Genomic DNA, 18,234 nt, shown 5'->3' with positions numbered 1-18,234 from the left:
AAACCGTCATTTTTTCATTTTAAGCTAGTTCTTTATTTAATGGATTTCATATTTTAAAATCGTTTCCCCTGTCTATTGTCAATCCGCAAATATTGTTTTAAGTATAAGCGTGCTTTCATCTAGTTATTCAATTAATTCATAACAAATTATTCAGTTTTTTCAAAGTATATTTAAAACAATAAACAAAGTTTAATTTCGGAAAGCGTAAAAATTTGTTTTGACACTGCATTATACTTGCGCATGGCTTAGTCTACTAACATGTCTAGGGTAGCACAACTCATACTTACCTGGCACAGGGATATCCATGATCAAGAAGGTGGATTCCTCAGGAAGAGGCCTTACCATTGCACTTCGGTTTGGTTGACGCCTGCGATTATCCCAAATGTGGGTAACTCGGGTGCATAATTTTTGGTAGTGGGGGACTGCGTTCGCGCTATCCCCTAAAAATATAATGACAAAAATCTACAGTTTGTTTTCTGACAGCTATAACTGTAAACAGTATAGCCGCTTTGTCAACAGGTCAGCTGCGCTGACAAATCAAAATTCGGCCGGTGCAAAATATAACGATATTTTCATGTTGAAACCTATTAAAATTCTATATACGCTATAAAAAAGGGCTGATACAGTAGTGTTCCTGAAAATTATTTTTCATTGAAGTTCCTTAAGTTCAGATTAAAAACCACATTTTGAATTAAAAAAATAAAACAATGGATATGATTAAGACGTTTAACGAGACTATAATATTGATGATTGAGATAATCGATTTTCCCAGGTATTCCTTTAGTAAAATCGTAGCAAACACTACAGCAATAACAAAAAAAGTTATTTGATATTCATATTATTGTGACAATATTAGAACTAGTTTGTGGACGCCTTTCTACTGATCATTTTGTATTATGGATTCAAATAGGTTGGAAAGTTTTGAAATGGCTAACTTCTGTAGATAGTGTCCAATTGAAGCGAGGCCGTTTTCACAACACTTCTTCTATATTGGTTCTCTATTGGAAGCATGGTTCATAAACAGGCAGCAATCAAATTGAAAGTTTACAATATTTACGTAACTATGAACTGCAACTGTTATAATCGACAGTTGAAAAGCAACACAAGAAAACATTAATGACTCTAAACAGCCGACTCACCATGGTTCTAAGGTTATCTGATGTCGACTTTGTGATGAAACAAACACGGACGAGTGTAGACGTTTGTCATTGGTGATTGTTTTGTAATGTCGAAAATTTGACTAAGTTATTATAAGATGTTATTCGATGTTGATTCATGTGTTTATTCCATTGTTACTTTGAAGTTGTTTGTTATATTTTAATTATATTAGAAATATGTAATATTGGCGAATGCCCAAAGTTAAATTTAAACCGTCATTTTTTCATTTTAAGCTAGTTCTTTATTTAATGGATTTCATATTTTAAAATCGTTTCCCCTGTCTATTGTCAATCCGCAAATATTGTTTTAAGTATAAGCGTGCTTTCATCTAGTTATTCAATTAATTCATAACAAATTATTCAGTTTTTTCAAAGTATATTTAAAACAATAAACAAAGTTTAATTTCGGAAAGCGTAAAAATTTGTTTTGACACTGCATTATACTTGCGCATGGCTTAGTCTACTAACATGTCTAGGGTAGCACAACTCATACTTACCTGGCACAGGGATATCCATGATCAAGAAGGTGGATTCCTCAGGAAGAGGCCTTACCATTGCACTTCGGTTTGGTTGACGCCTGCGATTATCCCAAATGTGGGTAACTCGGGTGCATAATTTTTGGTAGTGGGGGACTGCGTTCGCGCTATCCCCTAAAAATATAATGACAAAAATCTACAGATTGTTTTCTGACAGCTATAACTGTAAACAGTATAGCCGCTTTGTCAACAGGTCAGCTGCGCTGACAAATCAGAATTCGGCCGGTGCAAAATATAACGATATTTTCATGTTTGAAACCTATTAAAATTCTATATACGCTATAAAAAAGGGCTGATACAGTAGTGTTCCTGAAAATTATTTTTCATTAAAGTTCCTTAAGTTCAGATTAAAAACCACATTTTGAATTAATAAAATAAAACAATGGATATGATTAAGACGTTTAACGAGACTATAATATTGATGATTGAGATAATCGATTTTCTTAGGTACTCCTTTAGTAAAATCGTAGCAAACACTACAGCAATAACAAAAAAGTTATTTGATATTCATATTATTGTGACAATATTAGAACTAGTTTGTGGACGCCTTTCTACTGATCATTTTGTATTATGGATTCAAATAGGTTGGAAAGTTTTGAAATGGCTAACTTCTGTAGATAGTGTCCAATTGAAGCGAGGCCGTTTTCACAACACTTCTTCTATATTGGTTCTCTATTGGAAGCATGGTTCATAAACAGGCAGCAATCAAATTGAAAGTTTACAATATTTACGTAACTATGAACTGCAACTGTTATAATCGACAGTTGAAAAGCAACACAAGAAAACATTAATGACTCTAAACAGCCGACTCACCATGGTTCTAAGGTTATCTGATGTCGACTTTGTGATGAAACAAACATGGATGAGTGTAGACGTTTGTCATTGGTGATTGTTTTGTATTGTCGAAACTTTGACTAAGTTATTATAAGATGTTATTCGATGTTGATTCATGTGTTTATTCCATTGTTACTTTGAAGTTGTTTGTTATATTTTAATTATATTAGAAATATGTAATATTGGCGAATGCCCAAAGTTAAATTTAAACCGTCATTTTTTCATTTTAAACTAGTTATTTATTTAATGGATTTCATATTTTAAAATCGTTTCCCCGGTTTATTGTCAATCCACAAATATTGTTTTATGTATAAGCGTATTTTCATCTAGGTATTCAATTAATTCATAACAAATTATTCAGTTTTTTCAAAGTATATTTAAAACAATAAACTAAGTTTAATTTCGGAAAGCGTAAAAATTTGGTTTTGACACTGCATTATACTTGCGCATGGCTTAGTCTACTAACATGTCTAGGGTAGCACAACTCATACTTACCTGGCACAGGGATATCCATGATCAAGAAGGTGGATTCCTCAGGAAGAGGCCTTACCATTGCACTTCGGTTTGGTTGACGCCTGCGATTATCCCAAATGTGGGTAACTCGGGTGCATAATTCTTGGTAGTGGGGGACTGCGTTCGCGCTATCCCCTAAAAATATAATGACAAAAATCTACAGATTGTTTTCTGACAGCTATAGCTGTAAACAGTATAGCAGCTTTGTCAACAGGTCACCTGCGCTGACAAATCAGAATTCGGCCGGTGCAAAATATAACGATATTTTCATGTTGAAACCTATTAAAATTCTATATACGCTATAAAAAAGGGCTGATACAGTAGTGTTCCTGAAAATTATTTTTCATTAAAGTTCCTTAAGTTCAGATTAAAAACCACATTTTGAATTAATAAAATAAAACAATGGATATGATTAAGACGTTTAACGAGACTATAATATTGATGATTGAGATAATCGATTTTCCCAGGTACTCCTTTAGTAAAATCGTAGCAAACACTACAGCAATAACAAAAAAGGTTAATTGATATTCATATTATTGTGACAATATTAGAACTAGTTTGTGGACGCCTTTCTACTGATCATTTTGTATTATGGATTCAAATAGGTTGGAAAGTTTTGAAATAGTTATCTTCCGTAGGTAGTGTTCAATTGAAGCGAGGCCGTTTTCACAACACTTCTTCTATATTGATTCTCTATTGGAAGCATGGTTCATAAACAAGCAGCAATCAAATTGAAAGTTTACAATATTTACGTAACTATGAACTGCAACTGTTATAATCGACAGTTGAAAAGCAACACAAGAAAACATTAATGACCCTAAACAGCCGACTCACCATGGTTCTAAGGTTATCTGATGTCGACTTTGTGATGAAACAAACACGGATGAGTGTAGACGTTTGTCATTGGTGATTGTTTTGTATTGTCGAAAATTTGACTAAGTTATTATAAGATGTTATTCGATGTTGATTCATGTGTTTATTCCATTGTTACTTTGAAGTTGTTTGTTATATTTTAATTATATTAGAAATATGTAATATTGGCGAATGCCCAAAGTTAAATTTAAACCGTCATTTTTTCATTTTAAACTAGGTATTTATTTAATGGATTTCATATTTTAAAATTGTTTCCCCTGTCTATTGTCAATCTGCAAATATTGTTTTATGTATAAATGTGTTTTCATTTAATTATTCAATTATTTCATAACAAATTATTCAGTTTTTTCAAAGTATAATTGAAACAATAAGCAAAGTTTAATTTCGATTAGCGTAAAAATTTGGTTTTGACACTGCATTATACTTGCGCATGGCTTAGTCTACTAACATGTCTAGGGTAGCACAACTCATACTTACCTGGCACAGGGATATCCATGATCAAGAAAGTGGATTCCTCAGGAAGAGGCCTTACCATTGCACTTCGGTTTGGTTGACGCCTGCGATTATCCCAAATGTGGGTAACTCGGGTGCATAATTTTTGGTAGTGGAGGACTGCGTTCGCGCTATCCCCTAAAAATATAATGACAAAAATCTACAGATTGTTTTCTGACAGCTATAGCTGTAAACAGTATAGCCGCTTTGTCAACAGGTCAGCTGCGCTGACAAATCAGATTTCGGCCGGTGCAAAATATAACGATATTTTCATGCTTAAACCTATTAAAATTCTATATAGGCTATAAAAAAGGGCTGATACAGTAGTGTTCTTGAAAATTATTTTTCATTGAAGTTCCTTAAGTTCAGATTAAAAACCACATTTTGAATTAATAAAATAAAACAATGGATATGATTAAGACGTTTAACGAGACTATAATATTGATGATTGAGATAATCGATTTTCCCAGGTATTCCTTTAGTAAAATCGTAGCAAACACTACAGCAATAACAAAAAAGGTTAATTGATATTCATATTATTGTGACAATATTAGAACTAGTTTGTGGACGCCTTTCTACTGATCATTTTGTATTATGGATTCAAATAGGTTGGAAAGTTTTGAAATAGTTATCTTCCGTAGGTAGTGTTCAATTGAAGCGAGGCCGTTTTCACAACACTTCTTCTATATTGGTTCTCTATTGGAAGCATGGTTCATAAACAGGCAGCAATCAAATTGAAAGTTTACAATATTTACGTAACTATGAACTGCAACTGTTATAATCAACAGTTGAAAAGCAACACAAGAAAACATTAATGACCCTAAACAGCCGACTCACCATGGTTCTAAGCTTATCTGATGTCGACTTTGTGATGAAACAAACACGGATGAGTGTAGACGTTTGTCATTGGTGATTGTTTTGTATTGTCGAAAATTTGACTAAGTTATTATAAGATGTTATTCGATGTTGATTCATGTGTTTATTCCATTGTTACTTTGAAGTTGTTTGTTATATTTTAATTATATTAGAATTATGTAATATTGGCGAATGCCCAAAGTTAAATTTAAACCGTCATTTTTTCATTTTAAACTAGTTATTTATTTAATGGATTTCATATTTTAAAATCGTTTCCCCTGTCTATTGTCAATCCGCAAATATTGTTTTAAGTATAAGCGTGCTTTCATCTAGTTATTCAATTAATTCATAACAAATTATTCAGTTTTTTCAAAGTATAATTGAAACAATAAGCAAAGTTTAATTTCGATTAACGTAAAAATTTGGTTTTGACACTGCATTATACTTGCGCATGGCTTAGTCTACTAACATGTCTAGGGTAGCACAACTCATACTTACCTGGCACAGGGATATCCATGATCAAGAAAGTGGAATCCTCAGGAAGAGGCCTTACCATTGCACTTCGGTTTGGTTGACGCCTGCGATTATCCCTAATGTGGGTAACTCGGGTGCATAATTTTTGGTAGTGGGGGACTGCGTTCGCGCTATCCCCTAAAAATATAATGACAAAAATCTACAGATTGTTTTCTGACAGCTATAGCTGTAAACAGTATAGCCGCTTTGTCAACAGGTCAGCTGCGCTGACAAATCAGATTTCGGCCGGTGCAAAATATAACGATATTTTCATGCTTAAACCTATTAAAATTCTATATACGCTATAAAAAAGGGCTGATACAGTAGTGTTCCTGAAAATTATTTTTCATTGAAGTTCCTTAAGTTCAGATTAAAAACCACATTTTGAATTAATAAAATAAAACAATGGATATGATTAAGACGTTTAACGAGACTATAATATTGATGATTGAGATAATCGATTTTCCCAGGTATTCCTTTAGTAAAATCGTAGCAAACACTACAGCAATAACAAAAAAGGTTAATTGATATTCATATTATTGTGACAATATTAGAACTAGTTTGTGGACGCCTTTCTACTGATCATTTTGTATTATGGATTCAAATAGGTTGGAAAGTTTTGAAATGGCTAACTTCTGTAGATAGTGTCCAATTGAAGCGAGGCCGTTTTCACAACACTGCTTTTATATTGATTCTCTATTGGAAGCATGGTTCATAAACAGGCAGCAATCAAATTGAAAGTTTACAATATTTACGTAACTATGAACTGCAACTGTTATAATCGACAGTTGAAAAGCAACACAAGAAAACATTAATGACCCTAAACAGCCGACTCACCATGGTTCTAAGGTTATCTGATGTCGACTTTGTGATGAAACAAACACGGATGAGTGTAGACGTTTGTCATTGGTGATTGTTTTGTATTGTCGAAAATTTGGCTAAGTTATTATAAGATGTTATTCGATGTTGATTCATGTGTTTATTCCATTGTTAGTTTGAAGTTGTTTGTTATATTTTAATTATATTAGAAATATGTAATATTGGCGAATGCCCAAAGTTAAATTTAAACCGTCATTTTTTCATTTTAAGCTAGTTCTTTATTTAATGGATTTCATATTTTAAAATCGTTTCCCCTGTCTATTGTCAATCTGCAAAGATTGTTTTAAGTATAAGCGTGCTTTCATCTAGTTATTCAATTAATTCATAACAAATTATTCAGTTTTTTCAAAATATAATTGAAACAATAAGCAAAGTTTAATTTCGATTAGCGTAAAAATTTGTTTTGACACTGCATTATAATTGCGCATGGCTTAGTCTACTAACATGTCCAGGGTAGCACAACTCATACTTACCTGGCACAGGGATATCCATGATCAAGAAGGTGGATTCCTCAGGAAGAGGCCTTACCATTGCACTTCGGTTTGGTTGACGCCTGCGGTTATCCCAAATGTGGGTAACTCGGGTGCATAATTTTTGGTAGTGGGGGACTGCGTTCGCGCTATCCCCTAAAAATATAATGACAAAAATCTACAGATTGTTTTCTGACAGCTATAGCTGTAAACAGTATAGCCGCTTTGTCAACAGGTCAGCTGCGCTGACAAATCAGATTTCGGCCGGTGCAAAATATAACGATATTTTCATGCTTAAACCTATTAAAATTCTATATACGCTATAAAAAAGGGCTGATACAGTAGTGTTCCTGAAAATTATTTTTCATTGAAGTTCCTTAAGTTCAGATTAAAAACCACATTTTGAATTAATAAAATAAAACAATGGATATGATTAAGACGTTTAACGAGACTATAATATTGATGATTGAGATAATCGATTTTCCCAGGTATTCCTTTAGTAAAATCGTAGCAAACACTACAGCAATAACAAAAAAAGTTATTTGATATTCATATTATTGTGACAATATTAGAACTAGTTTGTGGACGCCTTTCTACTGATCATTTTGTATTATGGATTCAAATAGGTTGGAAAGTTTTGAAATGGCTAACTTCTGTAGATAGTGTCCAATTGAAGCGAGGCCGTTTTCACAACACTGCTTTTATATTGATTCTCTATTGGAAGCATGGTTCATAAACAGGCAGCAATCAAATTGAAAGTTTACAATATTTACGTAACTATGAACTGCAACTGTTATAATCGACAGTTGAAAAGCAACACAAGAAAACATTAATGACCCTAAACAGCCGACTCACCATGGTTCTAAGGTTATCTGATGTCGACTTTGTGATGAAACAAACACGGATGAGTGTAGACGTTTGTCATTGGTGATTGTTTTGTATTGTCGAAAATTTGACTAAGTTATTATAAGATGTTATTCGATGTTGATTCATGTGTTTATTCCATTGTTACTTTGAAGTTGTTTGTTATATTTTAATTATATTAGAATTATGTAATATTGGCGAATGCCCAAAGTTAAATTTAAACCGTCATTTTTTCATTTTAAACTAGTTATTTATTTAATGGATTTCATATTTTAAAATCGTTTCCCCTGTCTATTGTCAATCCGCAAATATTGTTTTAAGTATAAGCGTGCTTTCATCTAGTTATTCAATTAATTCATAACAAATTATTCAGTTTTTTCAAAGTATATTTAAAACAATAAACAAAGTTTAATTTCGGAAAGCGTAAAAATTTGTTTTGACACTGCATTATACTTGCGCATGGCTTAGTCTACTAACATGTCTAGGGTAGCACAACTCATACTTACCTGGCACAGGGATATCCATGATCAAGAAGGTGGATTCCTCAGGAAGAGGCCTTACCATTGCACTTCGGTTTGGTTGACGCCTGCGATTATCCCAAATGTGGGTAACTCGGGTGCATAATTTTTGGTAGTGGGGGACTGCGTTCGCGCTATCCCCTAAAAATATAATGACAAAAATCTACAGATTGTTTTCTCACAGCTATAGCTGTAAACAGTATAGCCGCTTTGTCAACAGGTCAGCTGCGCTGACAAATCAGATTTCGGCCGGTGCAAAATATAACGATATTTTCATGCTTAAACCTATTAAAATTCTATATAGGCTATAAAAAAGGGCTGATACAGTAGTGTTCTTGAAAATTATTTTTCATTGAAGTTCCTTAAGTTCAGATTAAAAACCACATTTTGAATTAATAAAATAAAACAATGGATATGATTAAGACGTTTAACGAGACTATAATATTGATGATTGAGATAATCGATTTTCCCAGGTATTCCTTTAGTAAAATCGTAGCAAACACTACAGCAATAACAAAAAAGGTTAATTGATATTCATATTATTGTGACAATATTAGAACTAGTTTGTGGACGCCTTTCTACTGATCATTTTGTATTATGGATTCAAATAGGTTGGAAAGTTTTGAAATAGTTATCTTCCGTAGATAGTGTTCAATTGAAGCGAGGCCGTTTTCACAACACTTCTTCTATATTGGTTCTCTATTGGAAGCATGGTTCATAAACAGGCAGCAATCAAATTGAAAGTTTACAATATTTACGTAACTATGAACTGCAACTGTTATAATCAACAGTTGAAAAGCAACACAAGAAAACATTAATGACCCTAAACAGCCGACTCACCATGGTTCTAAGGTTATCTGATGTCGACTTTGTGATGAAACAAACACGGATGAGTGTAGACGTTTGTCATTGGTGATTGTTTTGTATTGTCGAAAATTTGACTAAGTTATTATAAGATGTTATTCGATGTTGATTCATGTGTTTATTCCATTGTTACTTTGAAGTTGTTTGTTATATTTTAATTATATTAGAATTATGTAATATTGGCGAATGCCCAAAGTTAAATTTAAACCGTCATTTTTTCATTTTAAACTAGTTATTTATTTAATGGATTTCATATTTTAAAATCGTTTCCCCTGTCTATTGTCAATCCGCAAATATTGTTTTAAGTATAAGCGTGCTTTCATCTAGTTATTCAATTAATTCATAACAAATTATTCAGTTTTTTCAAAGTATAATTGAAACAATAAGCAAAGTTTAATTTCGATTAACGTAAGAATTTGGTTTTGACACTGCATTATACTTGCGCATGGCTTAGTCTACTAACATGTCTAGGGTAGCACAACTCATACTTACCTGGCACAGGGATATCCATGATCAAGAAAGTGGAATCCTCAGGAAGAGGCCTTACCATTGCACTTCGGTTTGGTTGACGCCTGCGATTATCCCAAATGTGGGTAACTCGGGTGCATAATTTTTGGTAGTGGGGGACTGCGTTCGCGCTATCCCCTAAAAATATAATGACAAAAATCTACAGATTGTTTTCTGACAGCTATAGCTGTAAACAGTATAGCCGCTTTGTCAACAGGTCAGCTGCGCTGACAAATCAGATTTCGGCCGGTGCAAAATATAACGATATTTTCATGCTTAAACCTATTAAAATTCTATATACGCTATAAAAAAGGGCTGATACAGTAGTGTTCCTGAAAATTATTTTTCATTGAAGTTCCTTAAGTTCAGATTAAAAACCACATTTTGAATTAATAAAATAAAACAATGGATATGATTAAGACGTTTAACGAGACTATAATATTGATGATTGAGATAATCGATTTTCCCAGGTATTCCTTTAGTAAAATCGTAGCAAACACTACAGCAATAACAAAAAAAGTTATTTGATATTCATATTATTGTGACAATATTAGAACTAGTTTGTGGACGCCTTTCTACTGATCATTTTGTATTATGGATTCAAATAGGTTGGAAAGTTTTGAAATGGCTAACTTCTGTAGATAGTGTCCAATTGAAGCGAGGCCGTTTTCACAACACTGCTTTTATATTGATTCTCTATTGGAAGCATGGTTCATAAACAGGCAGCAATCAAATTGAAAGTTTACAATATTTACGTAACTATGAACTGCAACTGTTATAATCGACAGTTGAAAAGCAACACAAGAAAACATTAATGACCCTAAACAGCCGACTCACCATGGTTCTAAGGTTATCTGATGTCGACTTTGTGATGAAACAAACACGGATGAGTGTAGACGTTTGTCATTGGTGATTGTTTTGTATTGTCGAAAATTTGACTAAGTTATTATAAGATGTTATTCGATGTTGATTCATGTGTTTATTCCATTGTTACTTTGAAGTTGTTTGTTATATTTTAATTATATTAGAATTATGTAATATTGGCGAATGCCCAAAGTTAAATTTAAACCGTCATTTTTTCATTTTAAACTAGTTATTTATTTAATGGATTTCATATTTTAAAATCGTTTCCCCTGTCTATTGTCAATCCGCAAATATTGTTTTAAGTATAAGCGTGCTTTCATCTAGTTATTCAATTAATTCATAACAAATTATTCAGTTTTTTCAAAGTATATTTAAAACAATAAACAAAGTTTAATTTCGGAAAGCGTAAAAATTTGTTTTGACACTGCATTATACTTGCGCATGGCTTAGTCTACTAACATGTCTAGGGTAGCACAACTCATACTTACCTGGCACAGGGATATCCATGATCAAGAAGGTGGATTCCTCAGGAAGAGGCCTTACCATTGCACTTCGGTTTGGTTGACGCCTGCGATTATCCCAAATGTGGGTAACTCGGGTGCATAATTTTTGGTAGTGGGGGACTGCGTTCGCGCTATCCCCTAAAAATATAATGACAAAAATCTACAGATTGTTTTCTCACAGCTATAGCTGTAAACAGTATAGCCGCTTTGTCAACAGGTCAGCTGCGCTGACAAATCAGATTTCGGCCGGTGCAAAATATAACGATATTTTCATGCTTAAACCTATTAAAATTCTATATAGGCTATAAAAAAGGGCTGATACAGTAGTGTTCTTGAAAATTATTTTTCATTGAAGTTCCTTAAGTTCAGATTAAAAACCACATTTTGAATTAATAAAATAAAACAATGGATATGATTAAGACGTTTAACGAGACTATAATATTGATGATTGAGATAATCGATTTTCCCAGGTATTCCTTTAGTAAAATCGTAGCAAACACTACAGCAATAACAAAAAAGGTTAATTGATATTCATATTATTGTGACAATATTAGAACTAGTTTGTGGACGCCTTTCTACTGATCATTTTGTATTATGGATTCAAATAGGTTGGAAAGTTTTGAAATAGTTATCTTCCGTAGATAGTGTTCAATTGAAGCGAGGCCGTTTTCACAACACTTCTTCTATATTGGTTCTCTATTGGAAGCATGGTTCATAAACAGGCAGCAATCAAATTGAAAGTTTACAATATTTACGTAACTATGAACTGCAACTGTTATAATCAACAGTTGAAAAGCAACACAAGAAAACATTAATGACCCTAAACAGCCGACTCACCATGGTTCTAAGGTTATCTGATGTCGACTTTGTGATGAAACAAACACGGATGAGTGTAGACGTTTGTCATTGGTGATTGTTTTGTATTGTCGAAAATTTGACTAAGTTATTATAAGATGTTATTCGATGTTGATTCATGTGTTTATTCCATTGTTACTTTGAAGTTGTTTGTTATATTTTAATTATATTAGAATTATGTAATATTGGCGAATGCCCAAAGTTAAATTTAAACCGTCATTTTTTCATTTTAAACTAGTTATTTATTTAATGGATTTCATATTTTAAAATCGTTTCCCCTGTCTATTGTCAATCCGCAAATATTGTTTTAAGTATAAGCGTGCTTTCATCTAGTTATTCAATTAATTCATAACAAATTATTCAGTTTTTTCAAAGTATAATTGAAACAATAAGCAAAGTTTAATTTCGATTAACGTAAGAATTTGGTTTTGACACTGCATTATACTTGCGCATGGCTTAGTCTACTAACATGTCTAGGGTAGCACAACTCATACTTACCTGGCACAGGGATATCCATGATCAAGAAAGTGGAATCCTCAGGAAGAGGCCTTACCATTGCACTTCGGTTTGGTTGACGCCTGCGATTATCCCAAATGTGGGTAACTCGGGTGCATAATTTTTGGTAGTGGGGGACTGCGTTCGCGCTATCCCCTAAAAATATAATGACAAAAATCTACAGATTGTTTTCTGGCAGCTATAGCTGTAAACAGTATAGCCGCTTTGTCGACAGGTCAGCTGCGCTGACAAATCAGATTTCAGCCGGTGCAAAATATAACGATATTTTCATGTTTAAACCTATTAAAATTCTATATACACTATAAAAAAGGGCTGATACAGTAGTGTGCCTGAAAATTATTTTTCATTAAAGTTCCTTAAGTTCAGATTAAAAACCACATTTTGAATTAATAAAATAAAACAATGGATATGATTAAGACGTTTAACGAGACTATAATATTGATGATTGAGATAATCGATTTTCCCAGGTACTCCTTTAGTAAATTCGTAGCAAACACTACCGCAATAACAAAAAAAGTTAATTGATATTCATATTATTGTGACAATATTAGAACTAGTTTGTGGACGCCTTTCGACTGATCATTTTGTATTAAGGATTCAAATAGGTTGGAAAGTTTTGAAATGGCTAACTGCTGTAGATAGTGTTCAATTGAAGCGAGGCCGTTTTCACAACACTTCTTCTATATTGGTTCTCTATTGGAAGCATGGTTCATCAACAGGCAGCAATCAAATTGAAAGTTTACAATATTTACGTAACTATGAACTGCAACTGTTATAATCGACAGTTGAAAAGCAACACAAGAAAACATTAATGACTCTAAACAGCCGACTCACCATGGTTCTAAGGTTATCTGATGTCGACTTTGTGATGAAACAAACACGGATGAGTGTAGACGTTTGTCATTGGTGATTGTTTTGTATTGTCGAAAATTTGACTAAGTTATTATAAGATGTTATTCGATGTTGATTCATGTGTTTATTCCATTGTTACTTTGAAGTTGTTTGTTATATTTTAATTATATGAGAAATATGTAATATTGGCGAATGCCCAAAGTTAAATTTAAACCGTCATTTTTTCATTTTAAGCTAGTTCTTTATTTAATGGATTTCATATTTTAAAATCGTTTCCCCTGTCTATTGTCAATCTGCAAAGATTGTTTTAAGTATAAGCGTGCTTTCATCTAGTTATTCAATTAATTCATAACAAATTATTCAGTTTTTTCAAAATATAATTGAAACAATAAGCAAAGTTTAATTTCGATTAGCGTAAAAATTTGTTTTGACACTGCATTATACTTGCGCATGGCTTAGTCTACTAACATGTCTAGGGTAGCACAACTCATACTTACCTGGCACAGGGATATCCATGATCAAGAAGGTGGATTCCTCAGGAAGAGGCCTTACCATTGCACTTCGGTTTGGTTGACGCCTGCGGTTATCCCAAATGTGGGTAACTCGGGTGCATAATTTTTGGTAGTGGAGGACTGCGTTCGCGCTATCCCCTAAAAATATAATGACAAAAATCTACAGATTGTTTTCTGACAGCTATAGCTGTAAACAGTATAGCCGCTTTGTCAACAGGTCAGCTGCGCTGACAAATCAGATTTCGGCCGGTGCAAAATATAACGATATTTTCATGCTTAAACCTATTAAAATTCTATATACGCTATAAAAAAGGGCTGATACAGTAGTGTTCCTGAAAATTATTTTTCATTGAAGTTCCTTAAGTTCAGATTAAAAACCACATTTTGAATTAATAAAATAAAACAATGGATATGATTAAGACGTTTAACGAGACTATAATATTGATGATTGAGATAATCGATTTTCCCAGGTATTCCTTTAGTAAAATCGTAGCAAACACTACAGCAATAACAAAAAAAGTTATTTGATATTCATATTATTGTGACAATATTAGAACTAGTTTGTGGACGCCTTTCTACTGATCATTTTGTATTATGGATTCAAATAGGTTGGAAAGTTTTGAAATGGCTAACTTCTGTAGATAGTGTCCAATTGAAGCGAGGCCGTTTTCACAACACTGCTTTTATATTGATTCTCTATTGGAAGCATGGTTCATAAACAGGCAGCAATCAAATTGAAAGTTTACAATATTTACGTAACTATGAACTGCAACTGTTATAATCGACAGTTGAAAAGCAACACAAGAAAACATTAATGACCCTAAACAGCCGACTCACCATGGTTCTAAGGTTATCTGATGTCGACTTTGTGATGAAACAAACACGGATGAGTGTAGACGTTTGTCATTGGTGATTGTTTTGTATTGTCGAAAATTTGGCTAAGTTATTATAAGATGTTATTCGATGTTGATTCATGTGTTTATTCCATTGTTACTTTGAAGTTGTTTGTTATATTTTAATTATAATAGAAATATGTAATATTGGCGAATGCCCAAAGTTAAATTTAAACCGTCATTTTTTCATTTTAAGCTAGTTCTTTATTTAATGGATTTCATATTTTAAAATCGTTTCCCCTGTCTATTGTCAATCTGCAAAGATTGTTTTAAGTATAAGCGTGCTTTCATCTAGTTATTCAATTAATTCATAACAAATTATTCAGTTTTTTCAAAATATAATTGAAACAATAAGCAAAGTTTAATTTCGATTAGCGTAAAAATTTGTTTTGACACTGCATTATAATTGCGCATGGCTTAGTCTACTAACATGTCCAGGGTAGCACAACTCATACTTACCTGGCACAAGGATATCCATGATCAAGAAGGTGGATTCCTCAGGAAGAGGCCTTACCATTGCACTTCGGTTTGGTTGACGCCTGCGGTTATCCCAAATGTGGGTAACTCGGGTGCATAATTTTTGGTAGTGGGGGACTGCGTTCGCGCTATCCCCTAAAAATATAATGACAAAAATCTACAGATTGTTTTCTGACAGCTATAGCTGTAAACAGTATAGCCGCTTTGTCAACAGGTCAGCTGCGCTGACAAATCAGATTTCGGCCGGTGCAAAATATAACGATATTTTCATGCTTAAACCTATTAAAATTCTATATACGCTATAAAAAAGGGCTGATACAGTAGTGTTCCTGAAAATTATTTTTCATTGAAGTTCCTTAAGTTCAGATTAAAAACCACATTTTGAATTAATAAAATAAAACAATGGATATGATTAAGACGTTTAACGAGACTATAATATTGATGATTGAGATAATCGATTTTCCCAGGTATTCCTTTAGTAAAATCGTAGCAAACACTACAGCAATAACAAAAAAAGTTATTTGATATTCATATTATTGTGACAATATTAGAACTAGTTTGTGGACGCCTTTCTACTGATCATTTTGTATTATGGATTCAAATAGGTTGGAAAGTTTTGAAATGGCTAACTTCTGTAGATAGTGTCCAATTGAAGCGAGGCCGTTTTCACAACACTGCTTCTATATTGGTTCTCTATTGGAAGCATGGTTCATAAACAGGCAGCAATCAAATTGAAAGTTTACAATATTTACGTAACTATGAACTGCAACTGTTATAATCGACAGTTGAAAAGCAACACAAGAAAACATTAATGACTCTAAACAGCCGACTCACCATGGTTCTAAGGTTATCTGATGTCGACTTTGTGATGAAACAAACACGGATGAGTGTAGACGTTTGTCATTGGTGATTGTTTTGTATTGTCGAAAATTTGACTAAGTTATTATAAGATGTTATTCGATGTTGATTCATGTGTTTATTCCATTGTTACTTTGAAGTTGTTTGTTATATTTTAATTATATGAGAAATATGTAATATTGGCGAATGCCCAAAGTTAAATTTAAACCGTCATTTTTTCATTTTAAGCTAGTTCTTTATTTAATGGATTTCATATTTTAAAATCGTTTCCCCTGTCTATTGTCAATCTGCAAAGATTGTTTTAAGTATAAGCGTGCTTTCATCTAGTTATTCAATTAATTCATAACAAATTATTCAGTTTTTTCAAAATATAATTGAAACAATAAGCAAAGTTTAATTTCGATTAGCGTAAAAATTTGTTTTGACACTGCATTATACTTGCGCATGGCTTAGTCTACTAACATGTCTAGGGTAGCACAACTCATACTTACCTGGCACAGGGATATCCATGATCAAGAAGGTGGATTCCTCAGGAAGAGGCCTTACCATTGCACTTCGGTTTGGTTGACGCCTGCGGTTATCCCAAATGTGGGTAACTCGGGTGCATAATTTTTGGTAGTGGAGGACTGCGTTCGCGCTATCCCCTAAAAATATAATGACAAAAATCTACAGATTGTTTTCTGACAGCTATAGCTGTAAACAGTATAGCCGCTTTGTCAACAGGTCAGCTGCGCTGACAAATCAGATTTCGGCCGGTGCAAAATATAACGATATTTTCATGCTTAAACCTATTAAAATTCTATATACGCTATAAAAAAGGGCTGATACAGTAGTGTTCCTGAAAATTATTTTTCATTGAAGTTCCTTAAGTTCAGATTAAAAACCACATTTTGAATTAATAAAATAAAACAATGGATATGATTAAGACGTTTAACGAGACTATAATATTGATGATTGAGATAATCGATTTTCCCAGGTATTCCTTTAGTAAAATCGTAGCAAACACTACAGCAATAACAAAAAAAGTTATTTGATATTCATATTATTGTGACAATATTAGAACTAGTTTGTGGACGCCTTTCTACTGATCATTTTGTATTATGGATTCAAATAGGTTGGAAAGTTTTGAAATGGCTAACTTCTGTAGATAGTGTCCAATTGAAGCGAGGCCGTTTTCACAACACTGCTTTTATATTGATTCTCTATTGGAAGCATGGTTCATAAACAGGCAGCAATCAAATTGAAAGTTTACAATATTTACGTAACTATGAACTGCAACTGTTATAATCGACAGTTGAAAAGCAACACAAGAAAACATTAATGACCCTAAACAGCCGACTCACCATGGTTCTAAGGTTATCTGATGTCGACTTTGTGATGAAACAAACACGGATGAGTGTAGACGTTTGTCATTGGTGATTGTTTTGTATTGTCGAAAATTTGGCTAAGTTATTATAAGATGTTATTCGATGTTGATTCATGTGTTTATTCCATTGTTACTTTGAAGTTGTTTGTTATATTTTAATTATAATAGAAATATGTAATATTGGCGAATGCCCAAAGTTAAATTTAAACCGTCATTTTTTCATTTTAAGCTAGTTCTTTATTTAATGGATTTCATATTTTAAAATCGTTTCCCCTGTCTATTGTCAATCTGCAAAGATTGTTTTAAGTATAAGCGTGCTTTCATCTAGTTATTCAATTAATTCATAACAAATTATTCAGTTTTTTCAAAATATAATTGAAACAATAAGCAAAGTTTAATTTCGATTAGCGTAAAAATTTGTTTTGACACTGCATTATAATTGCGCATGGCTTAGTCTACTAACATGTCCAGGGTAGCACAACTCATACTTACCTGGCACAAGGATATCCATGATCAAGAAGGTGGATTCCTCAGGAAGAGGCCTTACCATTGCACTTCGGTTTGGTTGACGCCTGCGGTTATCCCAAATGTGGGTAACTCGGGTGCATAATTTTTGGTAGTGGGGGACTGCGTTCGCGCTATCCCCTAAAAATATAATGACAA

General features: G+C 33.1%; 14 non-coding genes across 14 annotated transcripts; all 14 read left to right on the top strand.

The window, feature by feature from the left end:
* Positions 1-279: 279 nt before the first annotated feature.
* Positions 280-443, top strand: LOC137397805 (U1 spliceosomal RNA). The gene has a single exon (XR_010978853.1). It is a non-coding gene; the product is annotated as a U1 spliceosomal RNA (small nuclear RNA).
* A 1,203-nt stretch (positions 444-1,646) lies between these two features.
* LOC137397793 (U1 spliceosomal RNA) lies at positions 1,647-1,810 on the top strand. The gene has a single exon (XR_010978842.1). It is a non-coding gene; the product is annotated as a U1 spliceosomal RNA (small nuclear RNA).
* Positions 1,811-3,014: 1,204 nt separating this feature from the next.
* On the top strand, positions 3,015-3,178 carry LOC137397783 (U1 spliceosomal RNA). Its single transcript, XR_010978833.1, has one exon. It is a non-coding gene; the product is annotated as a U1 spliceosomal RNA (small nuclear RNA).
* A 1,204-nt stretch (positions 3,179-4,382) lies between these two features.
* Positions 4,383-4,546, top strand: LOC137397804 (U1 spliceosomal RNA). The gene has a single exon (XR_010978852.1). It is a non-coding gene; the product is annotated as a U1 spliceosomal RNA (small nuclear RNA).
* Positions 4,547-5,750: 1,204 nt separating this feature from the next.
* On the top strand, positions 5,751-5,914 carry LOC137397700 (U1 spliceosomal RNA). Its single transcript, XR_010978752.1, has one exon. It is a non-coding gene; the product is annotated as a U1 spliceosomal RNA (small nuclear RNA).
* A 1,203-nt stretch (positions 5,915-7,117) lies between these two features.
* Positions 7,118-7,281, top strand: LOC137397717 (U1 spliceosomal RNA). The gene has a single exon (XR_010978768.1). It is a non-coding gene; the product is annotated as a U1 spliceosomal RNA (small nuclear RNA).
* Positions 7,282-8,484: 1,203 nt separating this feature from the next.
* Positions 8,485-8,648, top strand: LOC137397781 (U1 spliceosomal RNA). Its single transcript, XR_010978831.1, has one exon. It is a non-coding gene; the product is annotated as a U1 spliceosomal RNA (small nuclear RNA).
* Positions 8,649-9,852: 1,204 nt separating this feature from the next.
* On the top strand, positions 9,853-10,016 carry LOC137397681 (U1 spliceosomal RNA). The gene has a single exon (XR_010978735.1). It is a non-coding gene; the product is annotated as a U1 spliceosomal RNA (small nuclear RNA).
* A 1,203-nt stretch (positions 10,017-11,219) lies between these two features.
* On the top strand, positions 11,220-11,383 carry LOC137397769 (U1 spliceosomal RNA). Its single transcript, XR_010978819.1, has one exon. It is a non-coding gene; the product is annotated as a U1 spliceosomal RNA (small nuclear RNA).
* Positions 11,384-12,587: 1,204 nt separating this feature from the next.
* LOC137397680 (U1 spliceosomal RNA) lies at positions 12,588-12,751 on the top strand. The gene has a single exon (XR_010978734.1). It is a non-coding gene; the product is annotated as a U1 spliceosomal RNA (small nuclear RNA).
* A 1,203-nt stretch (positions 12,752-13,954) lies between these two features.
* On the top strand, positions 13,955-14,118 carry LOC137397812 (U1 spliceosomal RNA). Its single transcript, XR_010978860.1, has one exon. It is a non-coding gene; the product is annotated as a U1 spliceosomal RNA (small nuclear RNA).
* Positions 14,119-15,321: 1,203 nt separating this feature from the next.
* Positions 15,322-15,485, top strand: LOC137397705 (U1 spliceosomal RNA). The gene has a single exon (XR_010978757.1). It is a non-coding gene; the product is annotated as a U1 spliceosomal RNA (small nuclear RNA).
* A 1,203-nt stretch (positions 15,486-16,688) lies between these two features.
* LOC137397811 (U1 spliceosomal RNA) lies at positions 16,689-16,852 on the top strand. Its single transcript, XR_010978859.1, has one exon. It is a non-coding gene; the product is annotated as a U1 spliceosomal RNA (small nuclear RNA).
* A 1,203-nt stretch (positions 16,853-18,055) lies between these two features.
* On the top strand, positions 18,056-18,219 carry LOC137397704 (U1 spliceosomal RNA). The gene has a single exon (XR_010978756.1). It is a non-coding gene; the product is annotated as a U1 spliceosomal RNA (small nuclear RNA).
* The last annotated feature ends 15 nt before the right edge of the window (positions 18,220-18,234 follow it).

The sequence above is a fragment of the Watersipora subatra genome, chromosome 5, assembly GCF_963576615.1.
Source record: "Watersipora subatra chromosome 5, tzWatSuba1.1, whole genome shotgun sequence".
In the NCBI taxonomy this organism is placed as follows: Eukaryota; Metazoa; Bryozoa; class Gymnolaemata; order Cheilostomatida; family Watersiporidae; genus Watersipora; species Watersipora subatra.
This window is presented reverse-complemented; position numbering and strand designations above follow the sequence as displayed.